The following is a 10587-nucleotide window of genomic DNA, read 5'->3' on the forward strand; positions in this document are numbered from 1 at the left end:
TTTTAGGAAAAGAAAATTAAAACCTCTATTTCCATGTTAGGGACTCTGAGGAAATTTGTAGTACCCTGAAAATTAGAAACCTTGATGATGATGCTTTAAAACTCCGGTTATTCCCCTTTTCCTTAAAAGATAAAGCCAATTTGTGGCTGTATAGTTTGGCTTCTGAATCAATTGAAACCTATAAACAACTTACATCTGCCTTTTTGAACAAGTTTTTCCCTAGGCACAAAACCTCGTCTATTAGGACGCAAATCTCCACGTTTACACAACAGGAGGGAGAATCTTTGTATAGGTACTTGGAAAGGTTCAATGATTTATTAGCCAATGTCCTCATCATGGTTTAGAAAAGGTTAGGTTAGTTCAGATCCTTTATGAGGGTTTAGATTATCCCACCACAACTACACTAGAGTCCATGTGTACAGGTGGGTTTGAAAACCAAACAGTTGATGATGCGATGACATATTTGCATGAAATCGCCGAAAAGACCCAACAGTGGGAAAGCAATAGGGTACCCCAGAAAACAATTCTTCTAGGAAGAGGAAACGTTAATAGGGTAGAAGGAAGATTTGAATCAGATGCCAAAATAGCTGCTATAGCGAAAAGGTTAGAAGCTTTAGAAGTGGGTCACACTAGTGGTAGATTGGATCCTTTTTGGGAAGGCCATAATAATGAAGAGCAAGCCAATTCTCTCTATAATAACACTAGGTATGATAACCGTCAGAAGTTTGACCCATATTCAGAAACCTATAATCCTGGTTGGAGAAACCATCCGAACCTTTCATGGTCTAAGGGCCAGAGTCAAGGTCAGTTTAGTAATTCTAATGTTCCCCCAGGTTTTGGTTACACTAAGAATTCATCAGGCCCAGAAACCAAAACGACTAGCTTAGAGGAATCTATTAAGATGTTAGAAAAAACTCAGGATATGTTAGCACATAGCCAAATTAGTTTTCAACAGGAAACCAAGGAGAACTTTCAAACTAATGCTCAGAGCCTTGCTAAGCTAGAACTTCAAGTCGGCCAAATAGCTAAGACCTTAAGTGAGAGAGATAACGGAAGGCTCCCTAGTCAGACTACTCCCAACCCTAGAGGAGTTCATGAAGTAGGTGCAAAACCATTTAATCAAGTGAATTCTGTCACAACCCTTAGGAGTGGTAAAACGGTAGACAATAGGGTAGCCATGCCTAATAGTGGACATACTGTAGATCCACCTTCTAGTTCCCAAGATGAGCCCCAGAAGGAGCCACTAACTGAAGAAACCGATAAATTTCTAGTGATGCCAATGTGGTTCCCGACAGGTCTCATTTTGTACCCAAAGACCCATATCCACAGTTGTTAGCTCCAACAAAGAGAGAGTCGACTTTCAACGAAATACTAGAGATATTTAAGCAGGTAAACATTAACATCCCTTTATTATAAGCAATTAAGCAAATGCCTGCTTATGCCAAGTTCCTTAAGGACCTTTGTACACGAAAGCGTAAGCTTAATGTCCATAAGAAAGCCTTTTTAGCTGGTCAGGTAAGTTCAATCCTTCTAAACCAAATAGCCCCTAAGTATAAAGACCCTAGATGCCCCACCATATCTTGTGTGATCGGTAATTATTCAGTAGATAAGGCATTGCTTGACTTAGGAGCTAGTGTGAACTTACTCCCTTATCATGTATACAACCATCTAGGTCTTGGTAAGTTGAAACCGACTAAAATGACATTGCAATTAGTTGATAGGTCTGTCAAAATACCTCGTGGTGTCATAGAGTATGTTCCGATTGATGTTGATAAATTTATTTATCCAGTGGATTTCGTTGTTCTAGATACTCAGCCTGTTCAGGATCCTAGTGCTCAAATACCGGTGATTTTAGGTCGCCCATTTTTAGCCACAGCTAACGCTGGCATCAACTGTAGGACTGGACTTATGAACGTATCCTTTGGTAATATGACCACTGAACTAAATGTCTTTAATGTTAATAGACAACCTTCCGATGATTTAGAAGAAGTGAATATGATTAACACTTTATTTCAGGATCTAACTCAGGATAATTGGGACGACACTTTATTTGGTGATTCCTTAGATGAACTTGATGAGAAAATTCTCTTAAGTCAGTTAGATGACCAAACTTTTGAACTAGAAGAAGCTCTTGAGTACTTTAAAGACTCTACGGACCCTGAGCTTCAAGCCATAATGCTAGGCCTTACGGAGAGTAGTGTTGACCCTAAGTTTGGGGGTAATGAACTAGAAGAAGCTCTTGAGTATTTTAAACACTCTGAGGATCCATAAATTCAAGCAATAGTTAGAGGTTTGTCCGAGAATACTGACTACCCTAAGTTTGGGGGTAGTAATGGTCAATTATCCCCATTAGAAGTCCCTAACTTGGGGTTCGATCCTAGTGTACCTGAGGTATTACTTGAGTCACTTCCGACTCTGAAACCGGATCCTCCTAATATTGTCCAGGAGGAAATTCTAAAGACTTGTTGTTCGAATGATTCAATTTGTCAAGACACTCATATGAAGCCCAGATGGGCACAACAGAAAAACCCAGTTGTCTTGCAGGAAACCTTGGATGAGGATGTGCTATGTCTGTTCATTTTTCTGATTTGGTGAAGTTGTCTGATAATTGTGGCAATTTTATTTGCTTTTGTTGACCCACAGTTGTTTCGACTATTGATATAGGATTTGAAAGGTAATTAGCCATTTTGTGGTATTTGACGTCTCGTTGAAGACTTTAAATTTAACACTTTTTGGGAGGTAACCCAATCTCATGCAACATGGTAATATCTTTCCTTATCTCTTTTGCTTCAAATGGTAACAGTTTCTCCTTATTCATGCTTTTAATTTTATCTTTAGAACATTGAGGACAATGTTAGATTTAAGTTTGGGGGTATGGGGGAAAATTTTTAGTTGCAGTATGAATAAATAAACTCCAGATCTTAGAAATTTATGCCTATTAAGGATTGCACTAACTAATCTAAGTGGATGGAAGCATTTTGATCGTAGGAGAGTTTGGGAACCGGAGGAGGGCCAAAGAAGAAGAAATCATAGTTCGATCAAACTTTGTTTCTGCTGCTGCTGCTGCTGAAGAACACGAAGAACGGACGTATGAAGACAGTCGTTCTTCAACAGTGTTTACGACAAAGTTGTGGGGGTCGCAGCTGCAGTCTCAACAACACTTCATATATATCGTTCTTCTTGTAACAGTGAACAACGCCTTTGCAACAGTTATTTCTGTTGCGATTTTTCTGTTCAATTGTTTTACTCCCTTTTAAACAACTTTTGAGATTTCTACATGTATTTTGAGATCATGATTAATATGAGGAGATAAACCCAAACACTGGGATGACGGAGGAAGCCCTATTTCACGCATGTGGTAATTCTAATAATTCTTTTATGAGTATTTGCATTGATTTTTAATCGATTTATGATTTTTATTGAATGGGTGTGATTTCGTTTGATGGTGTATGCTTGGTCTATGTATTTTTGATACATCATGATTTTGATTTACAATCATTGCTTTTCAAAAATATACTTTTTGGCAAAGAATAAGAGTCCATATTTTTAATATTTGATCTATAATTGATTGGAATTATTATTTGAATCACATGAATGGAATTTGGTGGAATCCTGAATCTCAGTCTTTCTCGACATTGTGACAAACCTTTTGTATATATAATTTCTATTTTTATTTTAAGTCTAGAACCCAATCTTATCAAGTCCGAGTTGAACGAACTTTACTACCACTTTCAAAACTACATCAATTTTTGGCGCCGCTGCCGGGGACAATATTTTAATTTTATCTTTAGAACATTGAGGACAATGTTAGATTTAAGTTTGGGGTTATGGGAGAAACCTTTTAGTTGCAGTATGAATAAATAAACTCCAGAACCTAGAAATTTATGCCTATTGAGGATTGCACTAACTAATCTAAGTGGATGGAAGCATTTTGTTTGTAGGAGTTGAGGAACCAATCTGATTAGATGGCAACATCTAAAGAGTCTATTCATAAAAGAACATAGCTCAGTTGTTAGGAATAACATTATAGTTTCACCATATCTCGTTGAGTCCTTTTCACTTCTTTTTTGATGTTGTTTTCTTTTTAAATATGTTTCTAAGTGATTTGGTGGGGCTCACGATTCAAGTTGTTACCAATGCTAGGGTGAATTAGAGTGATTGAGATACCATGAAAAAAAAAAGTTGAAAAAGAAAAAAAAAAGTTAAAAAAAAAGAAAAGAAATTGAGACCAGACCATTTGACCAAAAGGAATAAATTCAATAAAGTCGACCACTGGTACCCTTGTATATGCCAGTTGTGTTGACTTAAAGTTAGGTTATCGACCACTGGTTCCCTTGTATATGCCAGTGTGTTGGTATTAGTCAGACTAGTATCTCAATCCATTAGGATAGGTTCATTTTGGCGGAGGCCTTCAGACAGATATGGGAAACGTCGTTCACTTAGTAAACATCAAAACCATCTATGTTTTTCTCTATATCCATCTTCTTAATCTATCCATGTGATTAGTTTGACTCCGAATATGATGTCCATAGTGCAACTATCTGAGTAGAGCTCTGTCACTTATATATGAATTTTAGTATGCTTGAGTGCGAACTCGTGTATATCAATTGAAATTTCGCATCAGGGTACTTCCTCTTGTAGTCAATAAGTATGCCAACCAAGGAGATTCTTTAGTGCCTTCCAAGGTTCATTATAGATAGCTAGGGTCTGGAGTATTAAGGTTTTGGGGGTATATCTCTAGTAAGCCCTCCCGAGACTATAACTCGGCCACTAGGGACACCTAGGGGTTTAAAGGCTTATTGCATACGCTAAATGCAATCGACGATGCCTGCGACAGTGAGTTAGGATTTTATTTTGTCGTTTTGATTTGCTCGGGACTAGCAAATAATAAGTTTGGGGGTATTTGATAAACGCATTTATGTGTCTAATTTGTCCCAATTGTATATATTTTTAGTGCTCGATTTTGTACTTATTTGGTTATTTTATGTCTTTGTAGGTGTTTTTGGAGAAATAAGCTTTTGCGGCGAAATTGGCTCAAAATGTGGCATTTGAACCTCCGTAGATAACGTACCAGAAGCACCCCAGAAGTATGCCAGAGACACCCCAGAAATACCCCGGAGGAACCCCGAAAAAGTGTTGAAAACATCCCAGAAGGCACCCAAGGGACAAGTGTTATGCGGACTCCAGCACCCTGGATAAGGGGTAACCTAATTACTAGGGGGAGGTCACCTTCACCTTTTGAATTTTGAAATTGGCGGGAAAAGAGAAACATCTCTGGCAGATTTTTTTTGCGTGATTTCGAGGAGTTTGAGGTCGACTAAACATCTGATTTTCATAGGATAGACTCCTTATGGGTCTAGAAATCTAATATGGGTGTTGGGAACGATTAACTTGGGCTCAATCGACGGGTTTTTACCTCAACAGCAAAATATGAAAAGTCACGTGTGTGACTTGTTTTAGAAAATTCTAGAGAGACTAAAGAGCTATAAACCTTCCCAAAGATTCATATATATCTAAGGAAGAGTTTAGAATCAAAAGGAAAGCTCAGAAACGCGTAGAAAATCTAAAACACGAAATTGCCGCAACTTTGCCGCGAAGAGAAAGGAAGAGATTTTGGAAGATTCTGGAGAGATTTAATCGGTCTTTTTGATATAAATAGATTGGTTGGGTCATATAGAAGAGGATTCGAAAGTTTGGGAACCTTAGGAGAGCCATAGAAGAAGAAATCAGAGTTTGATCAAAATATTTTTCTGCTGCTGCTGCTGCTGAAGAACACGAAGAACAGACCCTCACTGACAGTCGTTCTTCAACAGCGACAACGACCAGAGGCTTACGGTCTTAAAACAACAGCGTAGCATCACTTTTAATTTATCGTTCTTCTGTGACCCTTTCTGGCAGTCTTAAACTCACTGCTTTAGCACTATTTCATCTTTTAATCAACTTTTGGGATATAAACATGTATTTTGAGCAATTGATTAATATGACGAGCTAGACCCAAACACTGGGATGACGGAGGAAGCCCTATTTCACTCACGTGGTAATTCTAATAATTCTTTTATGACTATTTGCATCGATTTTTAATCGATTTATGACTTTTATTGAATGGGTGTGATTTCGTTTGATGGTGTATGCTTGGTCTATGTATTTTTGATACATCATGCTTTTGATTTACAATCATTGCTTTTCAAAAATCTACTTTTTGGCAAAGAATAAGAGTCCATATTTTTAATATTTGATCTATAATTGATTGGAATTATTATTTGAATCACATGATTGGAATTTGGTGGAATCATGAGTCTCAGTCTCTCTGGACATTGTGACAAACCTTTTAAATATATTTTTAGTATTTTTATTCTTAGTTCTTAAATAAAACCTTTACACAATCCGAGTTGAACGAACTTTACTACCACTTAAAAACTACATCAACATGCCTAGCGGAGACAGAGATAAGTAACTTTCCTTAAAATAAATGTTTTATATATATTAGGAATATCAATTAAATGTTAAATCTCTTAGTGGTGAGACGTGCAAATTCCTCAACACTCAATACTGTGTTGTCAGGAAAACTGCCTCAACAGATCTTTCATCTTAGTGTTGAGACGTGCAAATTCTTCAATACTCAGTATTGTGTTGCCAGGCAAACTACCTTAACACATCTTTTCCCTTAGTGTTGAGACGTACAAATTCTTCAACTCGCTACTGTATATTTCCAGGCGAACTGCCTCAACACATCTTTCCTCTTAGTGTTGAGACGTGCAAATTCCTCAACACTCAGTATTGTGTTGCCAGGAGAACTGCCTCAACACATCCTTCCCTTTAGTGTTAGGACGTGCAAATTCATCAACGCTCAATACTGTGTTGCCAGGAAAACTGGATCAACACATCCTTCCCCTTAGTGTTGGGACGTGCAAATTCCTCAACACTCACAACTGTGTTGCCAGGAAAACTGGCTTAACACATCTTTCCCCTTAGTGTTGAGACGTGCAAATTCCTCAACACTCACTACTGTGTTTCCAGGAAAACTGGCTCAACACATCTTTCCTCTTAGTGTTGAGACGTGCAAATTACTCAACGCTCAGTACTGTATTGCCAGACAAACTTCCTCAACACATCTTTCCACTTAGTGTTGAGACGTGCAAATTCCTCAACACTCACTACTGTGTTTCCATGCATGCTGCCTCAACACATCTTTCCCCTTAGTGTTGAGACGTGCAAATTCCTCAACACTTACAACTGTGTTACCAGGAATGCTGCTTCAACGGATGCTTCCTCTTAGTTTTGAGAAGTGCAAATTCCTCAACACTCACTATGGTGTTGTCTTGCATGCTGCCTCAACACGTTTTCCTCTTAGTGTTGAGACGTGCAAATTCCTTAACACTCACTATTGTGTTGCCAGGCATGCTTCCTCAACACATATTTCCCCTTAGTGTTGAGACGTGCAAATTCCTTAACACTCGCTATTATGTTTCCAGGCATGCTGCTTCAACATATCTTTCCTCTTAGTGTTGAGACGTGCAAATTCCTCAACACTCAGTACTGTGTTTCCAGGAAAACTGCCTCAACACATCATTCCTCTTAGTGTTGAGACGTGAAAATTCCTGAACACTCACTACTCTGTTGCCAGGCAAACTGCCTCAACACATCTTTCCCCTTAGTGTTGAGACATGTAAATTCCTCAACACTCACTACTGTGTTTACAGGCAAACTGTCTCAACACATCTTTCCTCTTAGTGTTGAGACCTGCAAATTCCTCAACACTCAGTACCGTGTTGTCAGGAAAACTTCCTCAACACATCTTTCCTCTTAATGTTGAGACGTGCAAATTCCTCAACACTCACAACTGTGTTGCCAGGAAAACTGGCTTAACACATCTTTCCCCTTAGTGTTGAGACGTGCAAATTCCTCAACACTCACTACTGTGTTGCCAGGCAAACTGGCTCAACACATCTTTCCTCTTAGTGTTGAGACGTGCAAATTACTCAACACTCAGTACTGTGTTGCCAGGCAAACTTCCTCAACACATCTTTCCCCTTAGTGTTGAGACGTGCAAATTCCTCAACACTCACTACTGTGTTTCCATGCATGCTGCCTCAACACATCTTTCCCCTTAGTGTTGAGACGTGCAAATTCCTCAAAACTTACCACTGTGTACCAGGCATGCTGCTTCAACGGATCCTTCCTCTTAGTGTTGGGAAGTGCAAATTCCTCCACACTCACTATGGTGTTGTCAGGCATGCTGCCTCAACACGTTTTCCTCTTAGTGTTGAGACGTGCAAATTGCTTAACACTCACTATTGTGTTGCCAGGCATGCTTCCTCAACACATCTTTCCCCTTAGTGTTGAGACTTGCAAATTACTTAACACTCGCTATTATCTTGCCAGGCATGCTGCTTCAACATATCTTTTCTCTTAGTGTTGAGACGTGCAAATTCCTCAACACTCAGTACTGTGTTGCCAGGAAAATTCCCTCAACACATCTTTCCCCTTAGTGTTGAGACGTGCAAATTCCTCAAAACTTACCACTATGTACCAGGCATGCTGCTTCAACGGATCCTTCCTCTTAGTGTTGAGAAGTGCAAATTCCTCAACACTCACTATGGTGTTGTCAGGCATGCTGCCTCAACACGTTTTCCTCTTAGTGTTGAGACGTGCAAATTCCTTAACACTCACTATTGTGTTGCCAGGCATGCTTCCTCAACACATATTTCCCCTTAGTGTTGAGACGTGCAAATTCCTTAACACTCGCTATTATGTTTCCAGGCATGCTGCTTCAACATATCTTTCCTCTTAGTGTTGAGACGTGCAAATTCCTCAACACTCAGTATTGTGTTGCCAGGAAAACTGCCTCAACACATCATTCCTCTTAGTGTTGAGACGTGAAAATTCCTGAACACTCACTACTCTGTTGCCAGGCAAACTGCCTCAACACATCTTTCCCCTTAGTGTTGAGACATGTAAATTCCTCAACACTCACTACTGTGTTTACAGGCAAACTGTCTCAACACATCTTTCCTCTTAGTGTTGAGACCTGCAAATTCCTCAACACTCAGTACCGTGTTGTCAGGAAAACTTCCTCAACACATCTTTCCTCTTAATGTTGAGACGTGCAAATTCCTCAACACTCACAACTGTGTTTCCAGGAAAACTGGCTTAACACATCTTTCCCCTTAGTGTTGAGACGTGCAAATTCCTCAACACTCACTACTGTGTTGCCAGGTAAACTGGCTCAACACATCTTTCCTCTTAGTGTTGAGACGTGCAAATTACTCAACACTCAGTACTGTGTTGCCAGGCAAACTTCCTCAACACATCTTTCCCCTTAGTGTTGAGACGTGCAAATTCCTCAACACTCACTACTGTGTTTCCATGCATGCTGCCTCAACACATCTTTCCCCTTAGTGTTAAGACGTGCAAATTCCTCAAAACTTACCACTGTGTACCAGGCATGCTGCTTCAACGGATCCTTCCTCTTAGTGTTGGGAAGTGCAAATTCCTCAACACTCACTATGGTGTTGTCAGGTATGCTGCCTCAACACGTTTTCCTCTTAGTGTTGAGACGTGCAAATTGCTTAACACTCACTATTGTGTTGCCAGGCATGCTTCCTCAACACATCTTTCCCCTTAGTGTTGAGACTTGCAAATTCCTTAACACTCGCTATTATGTTGCCAGGCATGCTGCTTCAACATATCTTTGCTCTTAGTGTTGAGACGTGCAAATTCCTCAACACTCAGTACTGTGTTGCCAGGAAAATTCCCTCAACACATCATTCCTCTTAGTGTTGAGACGTGCAAATTCCTGAACACTCACTACTCTGTTGCCAGGCAAACTGCCTCAACACATCTTTCCCCTTAGTGTTGAGACATGTAAATTCCTCAACACTCACTACTGTGTTTACAGGCAAACTGTCTCAACACATCTTTCCTCTTAGTGTTGAGACCTGCAAATTCCTCAACACTCAGTACCGTGTTGTCAGGAAAACTTCCTCAACACATCTTTCCTCTTAATGTTGAGACGTGCAAATTCCTCAACACTCACAACTGTGTTGCCAGGAAAACTGGCTTAACACATCTTTCCCCTTAGTGTTGAGACGTGCAAATTCCTCAACACTCACTACTGTGTTGCCAGGCAAACTGGCTCAACATATCTTTCCTCTTAGTGTTGAGACTTGAAAATTCCTGAACACTCAGTACTGTGTTGCCAGGCAAACTTCCTCAACACATCTTTCCCCTTAGTGTTGAGACATGCAAATTCCTCAACACTCACTACCGTGTTTCCATGCATGCTGCCTCAACACATCTTTCCCCTTAGTGTTGAGACGTGCAAATTCCTCAAAACTTACCACTGTGTTACCAGGCATGCTGCTTCAACGGATCCTTCCTCTTAGTGTTGAGAAGTGCAAATTCCTCAACACTCACTATGGTATTGTCAGGCATGCTGCCTCAACACGTTTGCCTCTTAGTGTTGAGACGTGCAAATTGCTTAACACTCACTATTGTGTTGCCAGGCATGCTTCCTCAACACATCTTTCCCCTTAGTGTTGAGACTTGCAAATTCCTTAACACTCGCTATTATGTTGCCAGGCATGC

General features: G+C 39.8%; 1 pseudogene; it reads right to left on the reverse strand.

Annotated features, from left to right (window-relative positions):
* Positions 1-243: 243 nt before the first annotated feature.
* On the reverse strand, positions 244-342 carry LOC113362347 (annotated as a pseudogene).
* Positions 343-10587: the final 10245 nt, after the last annotated feature.

This window comes from Papaver somniferum, chromosome 3 (genome assembly GCF_003573695.1).
Source record: "Papaver somniferum cultivar HN1 chromosome 3, ASM357369v1, whole genome shotgun sequence".
NCBI classification, from domain to species: Eukaryota; Viridiplantae; Streptophyta; class Magnoliopsida; order Ranunculales; family Papaveraceae; genus Papaver; species Papaver somniferum.